The sequence below is a fragment of the Rattus norvegicus genome, chromosome 16 (genome assembly GCF_021556685.1).
Source record: "Rattus norvegicus strain SHRSP/BbbUtx chromosome 16, alternate assembly SHRSP_T2T, whole genome shotgun sequence".
Taxonomy (NCBI): domain Eukaryota; kingdom Metazoa; phylum Chordata; class Mammalia; order Rodentia; family Muridae; genus Rattus; species Rattus norvegicus.
In genome coordinates, this window is record NC_141549.1 from 53,743,557 (window position 1) to 53,763,972 (window position 20,416).

The 20,416-nt window shown below is 44.6% G+C and overlaps 1 protein-coding gene and 1 pseudogene; both read left to right on the forward strand.

Annotated features, from left to right (window-relative positions):
- The window catches only part of Erich1 (glutamate-rich 1), a gene marked incomplete at its 5' end in the record, with an annotated part of 52,793,804 nt that overhangs the window by 22,872,997 nt on the left and 29,900,391 nt on the right, over positions 1 to 20,416 (forward strand).
- Positions 14,097 to 15,442, forward strand: Rpl4-ps3 (ribosomal protein L4, pseudogene 3; annotated as a pseudogene).

Genomic DNA, 20,416 nt, shown 5'->3' on the forward strand with positions numbered 1-20,416 from the left:
AAATCAAAACAAATATGTCCATGTTCTCAATTCAAGACTCCAACCTATGGAACCCTGTCACCCATTGTCTTAGTGTTACTATTACTGTGATGAAGCACCATCCCCAAAAGAAACTTGGGTAGAAAAGGGTTTATTTCACTCACAATTCCATATAACTGTCCATCTTCCGTGAGGGCAGGAATTCACACAGGGCAAAGAACCTGTAGACAGAAGCTGAGGCAGAGGTCACGGGTTGGGTGCAGCTTACTGGTTTGCTCAGCCTGCTTTCTTATACTATTCAGGGCCATAAACCCAGGGATGGTACCACCCACAATAGGCTGGACTCTCCCACATCAATTAACTAATTAAGAAAATTCCCTACAACTGGATATTATGGAGGCATTTTCTTTATTGAGATTTCCTCCTCTCAGATGACTTTAGCGCATGTCAAGTTGACATAAAGCCAGCCAGGCCAGCACTTCCACAGACCAGCCAATTGTGAGGCACCAGAAAATGAATGTATTCTCCTTTGTCCAAATGAGGAGCAGAATCAAATATATATATCGGAAGTATATATATCCATGCTTGAGATATTTAATGACTTCCTTTGAGGATGAACTGTGTTATGATTTAAATGTGCATGGCCCACGGGAGGTAGCACTATTAGGCGTGGTCCTGTTGGAAGAATTGTATCACTGTGGGGGTGGGCTCTGAAGCTCCACCCAGGACAGTTTCTCTTGCAGTCAGGTCAAGTTGCAGAACTCTCGGGGCTGGGGATTTAGCTCAGTGGTAGAGCGCTTACCTAGGAAGGGCAAGGCCCTAGGTTCGGTCCCCAGCTCCGAAAAAAAAAAAAAAAAAAAAAACCAAAAAAAAAAAAAAAAAAAAAGATGCAGAACTCTCAGCTCCTTCTCCAGCACCATGTCTGCCTGGATGCTACCATGTTTCCTGCCTTGATAATAATGGACTGAACCTCTGAACCTGTAAGCCAGCCCCAATTAAATGTTGTCCTTACAAGAGTTGCCGTGGTTATGGTCTGTCTTCACAACAATGGAAACCCTAACTAAAAATAATTGAAACACACTGTGGTGTGGAATCATAAACTGAATAAACCCTTCATCCTCAACCTTGCTTTTGGTCATGGTGTTTCGGTGCAGCAATAGAAGCCGTGACTAAGACAAGCCCTCAGTCATCAAAGGAGCTCCTTGGAGGATTGGAGAGCATGGGAACCACTGGTCATTCACTGCTAGCTACAAGGATCATTGTTTCTTCCCATCAGTCATAGAAACTGTTTCCTTGCACACTATACTCTGAATGAAAAGGGTTGGGAATCAGGGTAGGGTTCCTATGTCTATGCAGAAGTCATGCTCTTAAAGCTCTCAGAAATACTCCTTGTGGGACTTACAGGTGCCAATTCCAATATTATAAAACAGGCAAACAATTACTGAGAAAGTAGAATGGCAGTATTGTAGGATTCTGTTGCATTTTATAGACTAACGTTTCATAGCAACAATAATAAATGTATCTGTGTTGAAATGTCATAGAAGTTATGTCAAAATTAATGCCAAATTAGTACCATTGCAGTTGTCATCTAGAACCAATGTGTGTTTACAGTCTGAACATCCTTGGTCCCGTCTCTCATACAGCTTAGCATTAAGGCGTGTCAGTTCCATTAGTACACTAAGATGTGCACTAATGTTTGTCTCTATTTTTTCCACTGAGTTAGAAAGGAAAAGTATAACCTCTGTGAGTTGGTTGCTATACTCCCTAATACACAAGGGGGATACTTGTGCATTTCTACCCAATATACTCCCTAATACTTGGGGAGGGTTGGGGTTCCTTTCATTTTTGTTTTTAACTTTGGACTGTTTAACTGTCACACATAACACCTCAGGTGAAGGACGTATGTGTGAGGAAGGGTTTCCTTTGGGGACTGTCACACATAGAGCAGAGTCCCACTCAGAAGCCCTTAAGTACTTTGTAAATCAACACAACAATTAAAGGGACCAATGAGGTTTCCTTCCTGAAGTCAAGGCCCAGGGAGAGTGTGTAGGTTCAGAGATAAGCACAGAAAAGTCTGGTTTGGACCTGGAAAGGAAATCCCCTTCCTCTCAGTGTTGTGTGTGACTCATTGCCTAAACCTGAGAGCCCACATCCTGATGTTGCTAAGATCAAACACTGTTGGCAGCTGTGGTGGTTGACGCATCTGTCTTCTGGATCAGAACAGGTGGGTAGGCAAGTGCCTCCTGGGAGATTTTCTGGTACTTTCCTACTTGCTTGGGGTGCTGAGGAAGATGACTGAGCAGGACAGGAGGAGGAATAGAATCTCAGTAAGGAAGCAAATTTGTTATGACCCCTGACTTAGTAATGATCTGTGAGTGTGCATATGCGTGCCTGTGCATGTGTATTAGATCAGCTTGAGCAATATGTTTGAAATAACAACAATGAGAGGCCAAGAACCTGATAGTTGCCTTGTGGCTCTGGGAATTGAGTCTCAGAGCTTGTCCATGCTAGGTAAGTGCTCTACCATTGAGCTCTGTCTTCAGCTTTGTAATCCCTCTTGGGACACATTGATGGGTTGTGGTGGCCACTTTTGTATCAACTTGATACAAGCAGGAGCCATTTGGTAAGTCAATTGAGAAAAATGCCTCCATAGAATTGATCTAGAGAAAAGTCTGTGGGGCATTTTCTTCCTTAGAGGTTGATATCCCATTGTGGATAGTGCCATCCTATCCACAGGTGGTATTTGATGCTATTAGAAAGCAGGGGAGCAAGTCAGGAGAGAGCAAGATAGGAAGCAGCAATCCTCCAGAGCAAACCTCTGCTCTGGTTCCTGCCTCCAGATTCCTGTCCTGGCTTTCCTAAGTTATAGGGTGAAACAAACCCTTTCTCCCCAAACTACATTTGGTCTTATGTTTTTATCACAGCAACAGAAACAGTAGCTAAGATGTAACTCATCACTGTTTTAGAATGTGGTAGAGAGTCAATCGCTAATCCCTGGTCTAGGACTAAGAAACAATAGCAAATAGTAACAATATGAATAGGGTTGACATCCTGGTTTGGGAAGACAAGAGTTAAGAGTTAAGTATCTTAGTACTTGATAGCCATCTTAGCAGTTAGCAGGCCTTGAACAAATTCTGTCTACAGTGAGTTGACAAGCCAGCTCAGGGTCTCAAGGGAGGGAGTGAGGATTGAAAAGGAAGAAAAACAATCAGACAAAAGTATAACATGACTTTAGCTCGTGCCGAGGCTAAAGCAGCTTTATTTCTCTCCAGCCTACTTCTATATCATTCTAGGTACATCCAAAAACCATGGTCAGGTCTTAGATCAAAGACAAAGTAATCAAGCGAAGTAGTAAACAAGGAGATCACGCAAGATAGTAATTAATAAAGTAGTAATCAAAGAAATCGCAAAACGTAATCATTCAGCAAAGTAGTAAACAAAGCCCCATGGTCACCGTTTCTGATATTCTTATCTGAGCCTACTTCCTTGTCCGAGCCCAGTGACAAAGAAGCAGCACCCAACGCTCTTAACAGTAAGTTAAGCAGACCTTTCCATGAATAGTCTCCATATTCAACCACCTTATTTTATGATTATGCAGGTCCACTAGAAAAGCCTATCACACTTGTAAACAAAAACATCACACTCTGTATCACAACCCAACCTGATATTCCTTAGCTCATGCGTCTTCTTCCAAAACTACCCAGAAGACTGAACGTGCTACAGACTAATAATCCCTATGCAAAGATTGCCAGTCTTATAAGCTGTGTGGATTTGGTGCTATAAGCAGGGCTGCTGTTTTGTTTGCCGGCTGGCTGGTTTTCGTTCATCTTGGTTTACTGGGTTTTCATTGAGACAGAGTCTCGCTATAGTATCCCAAGCTGGCCTAGAACTTAGACTCTTCCTACTCCCTCCTCAAGCCGGAAGGTGTCCTTGATGATTTTTAATGACACTGTAAGTTTCTTTTTTCTGGATGACATTTTTATATCTTGTCATTCCTGTTAAGTTTAAAAATTGTGGGGTTGGGGATTTAGCTCAGTGGTAGAGCGCTTGCCTAGAATGCGCAAGGCCCTGGGTTCGGTCCCCAGCTCTGAAAAAAAAGAAAGAAAAAAAAATGTGAGTAGAAGAAGCATTGTTGATAGGAAAGACTCTGCCAGATCTGTCCCCACTGTCCTGAAAAGCCCACTTATTGGACAAGGCATTTATAAAAGTTTTATTTATTAACGTATTTCTTTATTTAATGTGTGGATATGATTTATGTGGGTGGTGTGTGTGTGTGTGTGTGTGTGTGTGTGTGTGTGTGTGTGTGTGTGTGTCCATGGAGACCAAGGGAAGGCATCGGATCTCTTGGACCCAGTGCTATAAGCAGTTGCAAACCGCTCACTGTGGGTGCTAGGAAGTGAGACATGACTTAAACGAAGTCTTTTCCAATGTCTGCTGCCAATTATTTGTCTGAGTTGCTTCTCTCTGACCTGAAAAGATGCAACTACTACGGCATAGATTTACATCCATGGCCTCACAACTGAGACAAATCAAGTCAGAATAGTTATAAATACCTTTCAAGAGGAAGCAACTGTCTTTGTTTTCTGACTTTTTTCTCGTCTTAAGTTGGGAAAACAGGGCAGTTCTGAGACACTGGTGTACCACCCAGCAGACACGGGAGCGTGTGACTCACATCCCAGTCATTGTTCTTGGAATGCATCTCTGATCTCTGTGACTGGGCATGCGTGAGTCAAGTGATTGGAAACGGAAACAAGTCATTGGCAAAGTGGGTGCTGGTGCTTCTGATATTTCACTAAGTATTTTTCCTACTGCATTTGGGACTGTCAGAAGATTGCTTTTGCTTTTTAAAAACAAGGGTTGAGGGCTGGTGAAGAACCTCACTCAGTTGCTGGGCTTAGTGCTAGTCTGGTCTGGCCAAAACCCTTGACCATATAACCTGGATACAGTGGTGTATGTCTGTAATCCCAGCCCTGAAAGGCTAAAGGAAGGAAGAACAGAAGTTCAAGGTCATTGTCAGCTACATAGAGAGGAGTTTGAGGATAGCCTGAGCTGCATGAGACCCTTTCTCAAAAAATTAAGCACCCCTTTGATCCCAGCATTCAGAGGCAATGGCAATGGGTTGAAGGCCAGCCTGGTCTACAGATCAAGTTCCAGGATAGCCAAGGCTACACAGAGAACCCTTGTGACAAAAAAACAAAACAAAACAAAAGACAAAGAATACATAAATATTAAATTAAGATTAAAATCAAGGGTACAGTCTAAGAACGAGGATAAGCAAAGGATAGCGTTACAGAGCCAAGAATATCATAGTAGTTGCAGAAGACAGATGTTTTGATATGTCATCTCTTCTAGGAAGAACCACCCTTAATATTTTGTAATTGCCATTAGTCATCAATTGTCCCAAAGAAGAGCCTGCATTCCTGAAGCGGTTTTTCCTTTTGTTTTGAAGAAACAATGTCCAGTTGAAGACGAGCAAATATTCAGCCGAGGAATGCCTTTGCTGACACAGCAGGGTCGGGTGGCTGTCTGATGCTGTTTGCCTGGGTAACTGTTGTCTACAAATTCCTGTCTTGCTAGACCATCTCATTCTGGGTCCTTTGACTAGACACAGGCTTTCCGTGGAGGGTCAGCAAAGACACACTGTAGTCTTTGTCCATTGACATAGGTTGCTGGCTACCCCAAAATTTACTCCAACACGGAAGGCAAAAAGAAAGCTAGGTTGGGGTTGGGGCAGTGAGACAATTAAGTTAGTAATGTGCTTGTCTTGCAAGCAGAAGTACCTGTGTTCAATCCTTAGAATTCAAGGAGAATCCAGGCATGGTGGCCAAAGTTTATAATCCCAGATCTAAGGGAGCAGAGATAGGCAGATCCCTGGGGTTCACTCCCACAAAGCCTACCTAAGTAAGCGAGCCCCAGGCCAGTGAGAGAGACCCTGTCTCAAAAACAAGGTGAGTGGCACCTGAGAAACAACAGCCAAGGTTGTCCTCTGGAAGTGCATGTGTATGGGTGTGCATGTGGGCGCACACACACACACACACACACACATACACACTCGCGCGCGCGCACATACACACACAAAATAAGGGATGGAGGAAGGAAGGGAAAGAAGGAGGAAAGTAGGAGGAAGGGAAGAAAGAAAAGCCAAGAGGCGATCCACTGCCAGCCCATTTCCTGTGCTGCTTTCGCCCTCTCAGGTTGGTCTTCCTTGGCACACTTTCAGAGTCTTAGGATCCCTTTAGGTCTGGAGAGATGGCCCGCCTGGATTGAATGGGAGGCGTCTCCCTTGGGCTCTCAAACCTGTGACCCAGAGTTGGTGCAGCTGTTTGCCAGGCTGTGAGACCTTTGGGAAGTAGGGCGAAACCGAAAGATAGGAGTCGCTGGGTGGGGTGGGGGTGGGGGAGAGGTTGTGAAGGCAAATTACCTGCTTCTGGTTACAGCTCCGAGTCCCTCTGCTTCCTAGGCTGCCTCGATGTAACAAACAGCTTCCCATACTCTGCTTCCCCCACCGTGAGGATCTGGCCTGCAGCCACTGAGGCATGAGCTGAATAAACTTCTCGTCCCCTTAGGTCACTGCGTCAGGCATTTTGTCACAGCAGTGAAAAAGTCTACTAATAGACAGCTCCCCCAGAGGCTGCCAAAGTTTGAATTTTTTAGGGAGGGCAAGTGGAAAGTCTGATGACCACGTTCTTCCGGCTCACAGTTCTGATCCCAGCACCGGAGCTGCTCCCTCTGAGCCACTATCAGGTTCCACAGAGGCTTTTCTAACAGCCCGATGCTCACAGAGGTTCAGCTCTTCAAACCTCCTAGCACTGGAAGACCAGGTCAGGACAGACACCAAAAGTCTGGAGTTCGAATTCTGCACGTATCTCTTAAGCTTAACCTTGCCTTTTTGTGTTTACAAATCACCTTTTATTTTTATAGTTTTTGAGGATTTCGTGTGCACATACTGTAGGTACATCACATCCAACTCCTTCTCACTTCTACAAGCCCTCCTGGGTCTCTCAGACTCCTCTGAAATTCATGACCTATTGTTCTTTAATTATTACTGTTACACATCTGTGTGTGTAGACACGTAAAGACAACCAGCCGAGTCCAGTTAGTACTGCTCTCCTGGGCTCTGTATTTAGGGATTGCCATGTGGAACTGAAGAACGTATCAGGAGACTTGACCCTGAGAGGATTTATCTCCTGCTATTAGCATTTGTCAATTGCTATGGCTTATCATCCAGGCATGGACCCCTGTGCGATTTCCTCTGCCTGCATCAGGATATCAACTAGCGGTGCCATTGTATAGGTGTTGTTTAGACGGCCATATTGTGGTGATTTCATGAATGCAGCTCCCTGTCATATAGAGGAGGCACTATCTCACAGCAGACATTCTGTCCTCTGGCTCTTCCAACCGTTACACACACACACACCACACACACACACACATACACACACACACACACACACACACACACCACACAGACACACACACACACCACACACACACACCCCACACACACCACACACACACATACACACCACATGCATACACACACAGACACACAGACACACACCACACATATACACACACAGGCACACACACACCACACACACACACATATACACCACACACACACACATACACCACACACACCACACGCATACACACACACACCACATACACACACAGACACACACACACACCATACACACACACACCACACATATACACACACACCACACACACACCACACACACATACACACCACACACACACACACACACACACCACACACACACACACTACACACACATACACACACACACACACACAGAGGAGGCTTTGCTGGTGAGGGGTGAGAACCGCAGTTTCCTTATGGATAAGGGTTTAGAACAGTTACAAATTATGCAGATGTGAGAAAGTAGCAGTGTAGGTTCTCCTCTGGGCTCCAAGACCTCACCAGCCATGGTTAGATTGCTAGGTTTTCAGTGCACCAGGCATGGATTCCCTCCTATTCTGTTAGTTCCTTCCAAGACCTAAGTGCCACCATTGTACCCTTCAGGATATGCTGGCCTCCTGGTCATTGTCATGGTCTGTATGCTTTATAGCCGGATAATTTAAATTGTTTTTTCCTTTGGCATCTTGGGTAATACCCTTGAGTGCCAAGAGAGGTATTCCTCAGGGAGGGGTTCACCTCACATTTTGTCACTGAGAGAGGAAGAACTAGCAATGCCCCATGTTATTTTTAAAACTTCTTTGAAGAGAGGTGAGCTGTACGATGTCTCCCCACACCCCCACCAGCTCCATTGCCTTCCCTCCTGAGGAGGTCTGCCGACCTCCCAGGAACACTCAAGCCTACAGGACCCCAATAATACCCAGGTTAGACCTGGACCTGCTTTCCCCCTACCTGCCTGGTCTATCTGGGGCACAGCTACCAGAAGTGAGCTCCGCATTGTCCCCCAATAACATAACCTTTCTTCCTGAAGAGTCCTGCCAAGTTTGAGGAACATCCAGGCCTGTGGGGCCCCAGGAATACCCAGACAGGATCCTAGCCCAACTGTCTCCTGAGAGGTTTCATTCAGTAGCTGATAGAAACAGATTCAGAGACCCACAGATAAACATCAGGCAGAATTCGGGGAGTCTTGAAGAAGAACCTGGAGAAGGATTGAGGGAGTTGGAGGGGTCATGGACACCACAGGAAGACCTACAGAGCCAACTAGCCTAGGCCCATGGGAGCTCTCAGAGACTGAACCACCAACCAAAGAGTATGCATGGGCTGGACCTAAGCCCCTGACACATACGTAGCAGATGTGCAGCTTGGTCTTCATGTGGGTCCCTAAAAACTGGAGTGAGGATGTCTCTGACTCAGACTCTGTTGCCTGCCTTTAGATCCCATTCCTCTAACTGGGCTGCCTTGTCCGGCCTCAATGGGAGAGGATGCACTTAGTCTTGATGAGGCTTAATGTGCCAGGGTCTGTTGGTAGCAAGGATCAGAGGGGGAGAAGGGGAGAGGGGAATGGGAGAATGGAAGTGGGGGTGGGACTGGGAGGAGAGAAAGGAGAGAGCTGTGATTAGGAAATGAAAAAGAATTTTTAAACTATTTTTTAAAATTCTTGGGGCCGGAGAGATGTCTCAGCAGTTGAGCGCTCTTGCATAAGATCCAAGTTCAATTCCCCAGCACCCACGTAAGCAACTCCCAGCAGTCTGTAACTTCAGTCCTACCAGGGTTCTGACGAACCACAGGTCCCAGGCATGGCATAGATACACTCATGAAAGCAAAACACATATACACATGAAATAATAAAATCAGTAAATCTATTAAAAAACTTTTACAACATTCTTTATGTGAATGGGTATGAGACTGTGTGTATGTGCCTGTGAGGACAGTACTCACAGGAGCCAGCAGATCGCGCTGGCTCTCCTGGAGCTGGAGTTGAGAAACCACTGAAGCTGAGTGCGGCGCACTGAACTGAGGTCTCCTGCAAGCACAGCATGGCTCTAAATGAATGAGCCGATTCTATAGATGCAGTTGCCAGGTGTTCTTAGGAAGCTCAACCTGAAAGAGATGAGAAGGCCACTAGGAGCGTGGGGACCAGTGGTCCAGGCAGGTGTCAGCAGCCTGGAGGAAAACGACCAAGATGGCATGCAGGTATTTTAACCCTAACAGACTTGAGAGACTGTCAGTTACTGACTTTCAAACGTATAGTACATTTTAAGGAGGCTATGAAGATGGATACAAAACCTTCGTGGTTTTGTTTGGTTTTCTTTCTTATTAAAATGAGGGGGGGAAGATGTTTTGTATTTAACAGTTACTCCTTGACTCAGGCAATCAGTTCAACCTCAACGACCTAAAAGCATGCTTTTATCTGTCTGTGTACAGTAATATTTACTCAGGAATTAAAAACCTTCCATGGAAAATGGTCCAACCCAATCACACTGGCTAGTATTTTTCCATTTTTGACCTGTTGCTCCTACTTTAGACTTCTGACTAAGAATTCTGATCAATTGATAAATATCTCACTGGAAAGCTAGGCCCAACCCCTTGGCAATCTGTCAAGACAGCCCTACAGCAGGAAGGACGGGTTTGACTCCTGTCTGACCTTTAGTTTAAATTGAAACTATTTCCAATCTTGAACCCCTTATGTTCCCATAGCTACGCTAAGATGCACTGAAAGAAATTAAAAAAAAAAAAAACTGAAAGAAGAGCTTGGAAAGACATATAAGTAGTTGGGAGTGGAAACTCACAACCATCACTCAGTACAGTTCAGGGGCTCCAACACCCTCTCTGGCCGTTACATGCACCAGGCACGCCCGTGATCTACCATCAGATGCAAGCAGAAATGTAGTTTCTAGAAAGACTAAAAGGAGTCTGCGATGACGAAAGAAGATTCCTCCCGGGCACAGCATCGGGTCATTGAGAATCTTTGCTGAAATGCTGTAGAATACATAAGTGTGCGATGGCCCCAATTCACCTGGCCAATGCCCCAGGGAGATCCAGAGCTGAGTCACAAGGTATCACTTGTTACTCATTGCTTGCCCAGACTTGGTCCTCGGTATCCTTCCGGGCTTGGTATAAAACAGTAAGCAGACAAAACAGACTGCCTTTAAGCTGCTCCGTCTACACATGTGACCTATGATCGATCTGTGGTTGCCAATATCAGAGCACACGGCGACGATGACGTCTCATGCCTGTGGTTCTTGTGTACCCTCACCGTAGCTACCGTGAAGTGATTTTGCAGGTGTAACTAAGGGCTCCCACTGAATGGACCAAAGAGGAAAGTATTCTAAGTGAGCATCTGAGAACTTCCCTAGGAATCCAGGAGATCCCTGAGAGGTAGTGTGAGCACCCCTGCTGGCCTTCCAGAAGCAAATAGCCATGTTCTGAGTGGCTGCAGAGCAGAACTCAAGGCAAGGGTGAAAGTGGCCAAGGATGCCAAGTGTCAGTCCTGCTGGGCAGACAGCTGCTTAGATGCAGGTCTAATTAGAAGCTAATACCTATAGTAATAACCGCAAGGTGTCCTTTCCTTTAAAAATATTTATTAATTCTTATTTGTATGTGTATGTGTGAGCACACCTGCAAGAGTCTATGTGCACCACATGCAGGAAGGGGTCTTTGGAAGCCAGAAAAGGGCACCAGGTTTTTGTAGGATACCGTGTGAGTGCTTGAAACTGAACCCAGGTCCTTTGCAAGAATAGCAAGTCCTCTACACCACTGCGCCATCTTCCAAGCCCTAGTCCTTTCCCTTTTATAAGATGAGATCTTATGATGAAAGCAGAGAAGCTTTTATGGTGTGGAGCATTTGCACTTGCTCCACTCAAGCTGAGTGTTCCCTCAAGTGTTCCTGTCTACCATTTCAACCTTACGTGTTCGTTGAGCTAAGCCTGTCAAAATTGGATTGGATCTTTAACTAAGGCCTTAAACTGACCATGTTCAGAAACATGCCTGAACCTAAAATAGGTTTCTACAGGCATATTTATGGGCTAGGAGAATAAAATTCCCATGATTCTTTTGTTCAAGGAAGGCATTGCTTTGGAAATATTGCTCATGTTATCTTTACCTGCTACAGATTATAAATCTTTCCTTAGTGGATTTTTTTTCATTCTTATATTGGCCTTGCATTCATCATGATATTGTGATTGGTTATACTACAACTACAAAGAAATGAGGTCTACCAATAAACTCCCCAGTTCCTTCATTAGAGCCCCAAATAAGAACATAGCTCAGCCACTACTTTGATTTCAGCTTGGCAAGGTCCTGAGCCCTTCTAAAAACACAACAATATGAAGGTGGCACATTGCTTTGTTGTTGTTTTTAGGAACTGAATCTTGGCTTTGGTGTTTTAGCAAAGGGTATAGGCAAAAAAAAGGGGGGGGGAGATTACAAGGCTTCAGTAAACATAGGACAGGAAGCTTAAGTATCTCTGAGCACTGAGACCCTGAGGACTGTTTGAGCTGAACCTGCTCTCATGACTGCCATGCCTTGGGGGAGCGTAGAGGGGTGGGTGAGAGTGAGCTTCGCATCGGTATTTTCCTCTCTCTGCTTCTTAGTTGGTACCCGGGATCCAGCTGCTCTGGTCCTATGCTCTCCGAGATGAACTTCGTGTCTCTGAACTGTGGCTAAAATAAACCTCTCTTCCCTGGTATTGCTTATTGTAAAGTATGGTGTCACAAGAAGACAGGTAGCTAATAGGCTAGCCAGATCATTTAATATTGCATCGTGCCTGTGTCAGTAGATTACTTTAGTTCCTCTTCTGTAAACTGGCACTGGCTCATAAGATGGATAAGAGAATTACATTATTTGAAATCCCTTAGCATAGAAAGTTGGCACATAATTGACAGCAAAATATATGTTGATATGAGTTTCCCTTCGTCCTAACATTTTCAGTGGTGGCAAATTTCAGTGCATGTTTAGAATAACCTACTGTAGTTATATAATACTTTTTCATTCTATTTTCCATTATTTTATTTTAAAAACTTCCTTTCTCTAATACTTGAAAAAATGAATCACTTAAATTTATGGGAGGCTATTGTTTTGAACAGAGGTAATGCCTTAGGCTCAACAGAAAAAAAACAAAACACAATGGAGTGCCTCAAGCTAAGTACCACATCATCAAATTGAACTTTGAAACTGACCAGTTTTCAAAACAGTACAAATGTCAGAGCAGCCCACCATAAGGGGTCAGGCTTACCTGAGCCAATGTGATAAAGAATGCCCCTCTGTGATAACCCCATAGGGAGAGTTAAGTTTGCAAACATCCATTTCCCACTTTGGTCTCTATTTCTGTTTTCATTGGTCCTTTCCGGCTTTTAAAGCCAACCTCCATGTAGACAACCCTCCCAGGGTGACCATCACAGATGAAACACTTCATTATTCATAAATGACCCATCAAATCACATTGATCTTTAGACTTTCTTGAAATGAAATTTTGTTTTCAGACTATATTATTGGCCCCATTTCAGAGATAGAAACTAGAATTCAGGTCTTAGAAGTGGTGGCCCAGTGGGGGATTCCAAACCTGGTATTACCCAAACCACATGAAATGCAGAGAAAGGGGAGGAGAGCTGAAGACATTTCATTTGTGAGTCAAAATGAACCCTGTGTTTTATTTCTTAGTAATGGTTTTTCTGTTAGTTTCACATGCTGAAAATAGCTTGTCTGACAAACAGTAGAGACTAAGAAGATACATGCATGCATGGATGGATGGATGGATGGATGGATGGATGGATGGGTGGGTAGATGGGTGGGTGGATGGATGGGTGGATGGATGGATGGATGGGTGGATGGATGAATGGGTGGATGGGTGGATGGATGAATGGGTGGATGGGTGGATGGATGAATGGGTGGATGGGTGGATGGGTGGATGGATGAATGGGTGGATGGATGGATGGAGGGATGGATGGGTGGATGGGTGGGTAGATGGGTGGATGGATGGATGGGTGGGTGAGTGGGTGGATGGATGGGTGAATGGGTGGGTAGATGGGTAGATGGATGGGCGAATGGTTGGAGGGTGGGTAGGTGGATGGATGGGTGGGTGGGTAGCAGATGAATGGGTGGAAGGATGGATGTGTGAATGGGTAGATAGATGGAAGGTTGGATGGACAGACAATGTGATGGTTAGTTGTAATCATCAACTTGGCAAGATCTGGAAGTCTCAATGTCTGGATTGATCTGGCATGTGGGCACGACTGTGGAGGATTTTCTTGATTAGAATTGTTAAGGTGGGAAGAACTAACCTAAATGTGAGTAGCACTGTTTCATGAGCTGGGTCCTGGGTTGAATGAAGAGGAGAGAGAGCAGTGAGTACACATTCATGGTTCTCTGTGTCTGACTGTGGACGAAGTGTGACCAGCTACCTCCTTAAGTTCCCGTCACAGTGACTTCCCTGACATGATGGAGTGTAACCTTCAACTGTGAACTGAGATAAACCTCTCCCCTTACATTGCTTTTTGTCAGAGTAGTTTTATCATAGTGATTTAAAAAGCTAAGATAGATACATTGATAGATGATAGATAGACAGACAGACAGATGGGTAGATAGATAGATAGATAGATAGATAGATAGATAGATAGACAGACAGATAGATAGATAGATGGCATCAAGAAATTTCTTAGAATTAACTTACTGCAAGTCATGCCTCTCTCCAAGGAAGCTTCATGGTAGAGCTGAATTAGGAGCAGCCAGGTAAAGAGGAGCGTGGCTTTCTCCTCTCCCCATCATGGCTTGTGCCTGTTCCCTCATATCAGTGTACTCCGAAAAGGGGAAGTTATCTGGCAAGAATGTCACTTTGCCAGCTGTGTTCAAAGCTCCCATTCAACCGGATATTGTGAACTTTGTTCACACCAACTTGAGGAAAAACAATAGACTGCCCTAGGCCATCAGTGAATTAGCAGGTCATCAGACCAGTGCTGGGTCTTGGGGTACTGGTAGAGCTGTGGCTTGAATTCCAAGGGTTCAAGGTGGTGGGAGCCACCATTCTGGTCACGGTGCCTTTGGAAGTATGTGTCGTGGGGGCGTGTGTTTGCACCAACCAAAACCTGGCATCGTTGGCACATCAGAGTGAACACAACCCAAAATGATATGTCATCTGTCCTGCCCTGGCTGCCTCAGCCTCACCAGCTTTGGTGATGGCTAAAGGTCATCGTGTTGAGGAAGTTTCTGAACTACCTTTGGTGGTTGAAGATAAAGTTGAAAGTTACAAGAAGACCAAGGAGGCTGTTCAGCTGCTTAAGAAACTTAAAGTTTGGAATGACATCAAAAAGGTCTATGCCTCCCAGAGAATGAGAGCTGGCAAGGCCAAAATGAGAAACTGACAGCGGATCCAGCGCAGGGGACCCTGCATCATCGATAATGAAGATAGTGGTATTGCTCTGCCTAATGTAAGCAAGCTCGTTCCTGCATTCGGACTGGAAGTGCTTTCCGGAAGTCGGATGGGTTGTATGGCACTTGGCATAAGGCTGCCTCCCTCGAGAGTAACCATAACCTCCCCACGCACAAGATGATGAACACAGACCTTTGCAGAATCTTGAAAAGCCCAGAGATCCAAAGAGCCCTCCGGAGCACCACACAAGAAGATTCAGCGCAGACTCTTGAAGAAGAATCCGCTGACGAACCTGAGGATCACGGTGAAGCTGAGCCCTGACGCAAAGACTATGCTCAGGAAAACCATTCTCCGTCAGGTCAGAAATCACAAACTTCCGGTGAAAAAGCCGGAAGCCGCGGCTGCTGCACTGGCAGCCAAATCTGAGAAGATCGTTCCAGAGAAGGGGGCTGCAGACGAGAAGCCTGCAGTAGACAAGAAAGGAAAGAAGCCTGTGGATGTCAAGAAGCTGAAGAAGCCTGCAGGGAAAAGGTGGTTACCAAGAAACCAGCAGAGAAGAACCCTACCACAGAAGAAAGAAAGCCTGCTGCAGAAACTATTAAAATTTGTTAAATTCCAGAGAGCAAATAGATTCAGCCTATTTGAATAAATCTAAAATGCAGTGAGAAAGGAAAAAAAAAGGAGGAGATTTATATCCTGGCTTATGCAGAAGGGAGAGAGGGGCTGATGGCCCCTACATAGACATTAGCAATAACCCTCTACCAGTGTCTTGTTGAGTTTTTAGAAGGTTATGAAGAGAAGCCATGAATAATCTTTAGATGTTAGCACGGTACATTTAAGAATCTGTATGGAGTCACAGGGCACCGAGTTTGTAACAGTGGCCACCCCCTTTGAAAGCTGTCTTTCGCAAGGTTATGTCTTTCTTTTTGCCCAGAAATCTAAATTCAAAAGAAAACCCATGTCTAAATGAGTAAGGTGGCAAAATGCAACTCTAAATATTCTTTCCTTAGCTTTTCGGGGCCCAGAATGTCTGCCGACCTTCAGGTACCACGAGGAAATGCAAATGCCCTTCTCAGTGTTCAGTTCTGTACACCAAGGAACGCAAAGCATTAGTGGAATTAGTTCCAGCAGGCCCGGGTTCATTATTGTGTTCTAGATGGAAAAGAAAAAAGGCACATTACAGAACTCAGCACTTACCTTCTCACGCATGCTCTCTGCTCCTTATTGTAAAGGCAAAGGCTTTGGCACCCTCACATTTCTCAAGATAGAGCTTAGGGGTTGACAGTCTGCCCCGTTCTTCCAGGGTTCTGCCCCTTGAGGAAAACTGATTCCTACCCACCAACCGTCATCTCCCAAGTATTGGGTTTTTAGAGGTAGGTGGGTAGACCTGGGCATGGTGATAGGTTTAGTCCGTGTGTGTGTGTGTGTGTGTGTGTGTGTGTGTGTGTGTGTCTGTATGTCTGTGTGTCTGTGTGTGTGTCTGTGTCCGTGTGTGTGTGTGTGTGTGTCCGTGTGTGTGTGTCTGTGTGTCCGTGTGTGTGTGTGTGTGTGTGTGTGTGTATGTGTGTATGTGTGTGTGAGTTCATCAATTGGATAAAACAAAATGCTGTTTTAGGTCAACTATTTCAACTTCTCTATTCTGTTCTGTGTTTGATGTCATAAGAAGGGATCAACTGGAATGGAAAGAGGAAATGGACAAAGCAGGTTACAGTTTGCATTATACTGGACATTCAAATGAAATACAAGAATATTTGAATAGAGTGAACATCAGCGATGTTACCTGACAGTTGATATTAAATTATTTTCTCTTTTCCTCTCTTCTCTTTTTTTTTCTTTTTTTCCTCCATCTTTATTAACTTGGGTATTTCTTATTTACATTTCAATCGTTATTCCTTTTCCCGGTTTCTGGGCCAACATCCCCCTAACCCTCACCCTCCCCTTCTATATGGGTGTTCCCCTCCCCATCTTCCCCCCATTACCGCCCTCCCCCCAACCAATCATGTTCACTTGGCAAGACCAAGGGCTTCCCCTTCCACTGGTGCTCTTACTAGGATATTCATTGCTACCTATGGGGTCAGAGTCCAGGGTCAGTCCATGTATAGTCTTTGGGTAGTGGCTTAGTCTCTGGAAGCTCTGGTTGGTTGGCATTGCTGTTCATATGGGGTCTCAAGCCCCTCCTCTCCTCTCTCTTATTTGTTTCTTTTTTAAAAGTCTCTCCATGTAGCCCAAGATGGCCTTGGCCTTGTAAGGCCCCTGCCCTAGTGTCTTTTTATTAGAGGTATGCCTAGCTATTCCTAGCTAGCTTCATATTAAATTTCTTTTGTATAAAGAAACAATATTGGAAAACATTTTTTGGATATATACAAAAGTGGAACAATATTGATAAAATGGCAGAAATAAAATTGGAAAATGGAATAATTCTGTATGTGAAAAGACTTAAATATTTAAATCATTTCATTTTTAAAGCAGACTGGGTTGGACCACTGTGATATGCCCACATCAGGAAATAATTTTCCATCCCATGGTCTCAAATTTATGACAGGAGATGAGAGCCAAGGACAGGAGGGGAAAATAAGAGGTGAGGAATGTAAGGCAAGATGGTGCAGAAATACAGCACCGTTCTCGTGTACACACTGTGTTCAAGCATCACGCCAGGACCCGGGCAACTCATCCTCACAGCTGATAACTCTACACAAACCACTCTGCAAATCGAGTTCTTGGTCCTTTCCTTTGGATTTGCATCAGGGCATGGTTACTCTTCATTGTCAGCTGGCCTGGATCTAGACACCTGGGAGAAATACCTTTGGATGTGGTATCCTTTCAGAAAGGATTGAGTGAGTGAGTTGAGGTGTGTCCTTCAACATGAGTAGCATCATCCCATAACTGGGGAGCCCAGACTGAATAAAAGGGGGAAAGGGGACAGACACATAAGCATTGGCATTCCCGTGTGTGTTCTAGTCTGCTGGTAGGAGAAATCCTAGACACACACTCTGCCATGCCCTCCCCCACATGATGGGTTGTATCCTTTCAAATCATGAGTCAAAATAAATTAATCCTTCCTCAAGTCGCTGGGCATTTTGTCACAGCAATGGGAAATATAACAAACAAAATAATTAACAATGGCTCTGAGAGCAATGTTTAGGGTAAAGCATCAGCAGTCATGAGCTATTTCTACATGGTGTTTTAGGCTGTATCAGTGGCTCTCAATCTTCTCAGGACCCCAATCTTAGGACCTCAATCTGTTGTGACCCCTTTACATAGTTCCTCATGTTGAGGTGACCCTCCCATGAGAAAATTATTTTGTTGCTACTTTACAATTATAATTTTGCTACTGTTATCAACTATGTAAATATCTGATCTGCAGATGGTCTTAGGTGACCCCTGTAAACGAATTGTTTGACTCTAAAAGGCTCATGGCCCATAGGTTGAGAATTGCTTTGGTTGATGCTTTGATGAAATAGGACATGGGTATGGAGTGGACTCACTGAGGAGACCTCAGGATAGCAGGAGACTGGTGCTTTCTAGAATATTAGGTCTTATCGGCTTCTTGTCATCACCCTTGCTACCATCGTTCAACTTTCCAAATCTGTTAATCTCGCCGTCTCTCATATGGCTTCCTCCTCCTCTGTCTTCTACCTCTGCTCTAGCTGGGCTGTTCTGCTCTAGCTGGGCTTCACTTACTAAAGATAAGCACCGTCTACACAGCTTAAGTAAGTCCTAGTCACAAGACTTGGATATATATGTCTGGTATATTTAAGTCATGGGGACAGCAGGTGTGGGCTTTCACATTCCTAGTCTATAAGTTGTCACCCAGCTTCACTTTTTAAAAGCAATGTATGGAACCTATCTACACAATGTATGGGACCTATCTATACAGTGTATGGGACCTATCTATACAGTGTATGGGACCTATCTATACAGTGTATGGGACCTATCTATACAATATATGGATCCTATCTACACAATGTATGGGACCTATCTACACAATGTATGGGACCTATCTACACAATGTATGGGACCTGTCTCAACAATGTATGGAACCTATTTATACAATGTATGGCCTGTCCTGGTCTCCCTTTCTCATCACAAGACCCCACCAGGTACAAGGTAATGCTAAAATGTCTCCAGGGACAATCTGGTTATTGCTCTATTATCTTAAATGGGAAAAAATCCCATAAGCCAGAAGAGGACAATGCCATTCTCATGATTAATACTCTAGATCCCACAATGAACCCAATAACACACCTGCTCTTTCCTGTCACCAGGCAGCCTGTGTGTCCTGAAACATGCCATGTACCATTTTCAACTCTTCTTGCCAAGTAAATCTATAATTACAAATTCCCTCAAGTCCAGGACGAGAAACATATGATCATCCCCCTACTTCCTGCATACAGAAGTCTTAAACTGCTTAGAATTTCCAGAGAGAGAGAGAGGGGTGACTTTTGATATTAATTGCAAGCCCCTTCAGCCGACACCTAAGTTTATGCTAGTGGGTAGGCTGCTCGGGCTGGCCCACCCTCGCCCTTACTCCCGAGGAAGTAGAGTTGCTGGGGCCTGAGTTCTAGAAGTCCTGATGAGATTCAGTTTCCAAGTGGTTGATCAGATCAGGGGATGGGGCACTCCAAAACAACCCAAGGAGAATCTGTAGCCCTCCCCACCACGCCTTACCCTGTGTTTCCACATTCTTCAATTTATTCGCTAACAAACTGGGACATATCACTAAAGAATGCCCCTGAGTTCTGAGAGGGATTCTTATATTTTCAGATGTGAGCCTAGACTTTAACGGCTGAGCCATCTCTCCAACCCTCTGGTAGGGAGTCTAACAGATTATTGATGCTGGGAAGGAAGTGGGTATCATGCATTGAATGGAAGGAAAATACCCTATCTACCTAGTCGAAGCTCATGTCTCTTCACTGTAAAACCTGCTTCCCCTCTGACTCAAACAAGCCATTTCTGACCACAGACTCAGTTGGGTCTTACTGTTCCACAACTCCCACCAAGGATTGGAGGGCGAGGTGTTAGATATGAGGTAGCCACGGAACACTCATTATATCAGTTTCTTGGTAGCTGTGTCTCCAGGGGTTTGAAATGACCCTTAGTGGTTTACTCCATCTTCTAAGCTGCATTTGGATTCTTCTCCACAAAGTAGAAACTAAGCACCAGGGAACCTCACCAAATTACCACCGATATCTATTAAGACAAAGGGGTCGACAACCTCAGGAAACCTCAATTTTTTGGGGAGTTTGCTTCTCTTTTTAAAGAGGATCATGGGAAGAATGAGCCAAGAGATCTGAATCACCATGATTTGGAAGGGTTAAAATGGTCACCTTACCTCCATGAATATGCCATCCATCTCATGAATATTCATGCAACTTGTCTTAAGCTACAGGGCAAGCTTGGCCTAGTGATGAATGCCTGTAACTCCAGCACTTGGGCAGTACTGGCTGGTTGGTAGGTGATCTCATTCTTTAGATTCAGCTTATTACAATGGAAGAATTTGGGTTACCTTAAAAGATATGGGCTAGGGTTGGGGATTTAGCTCAGTGGTAGAGCGCTTGCCTAGCAAGGGCAAGGCCGTGGGTTCGGTCCCCAGCTCCGAAAAAAAAAAAAAAAGATATGGGCTTTGTTTT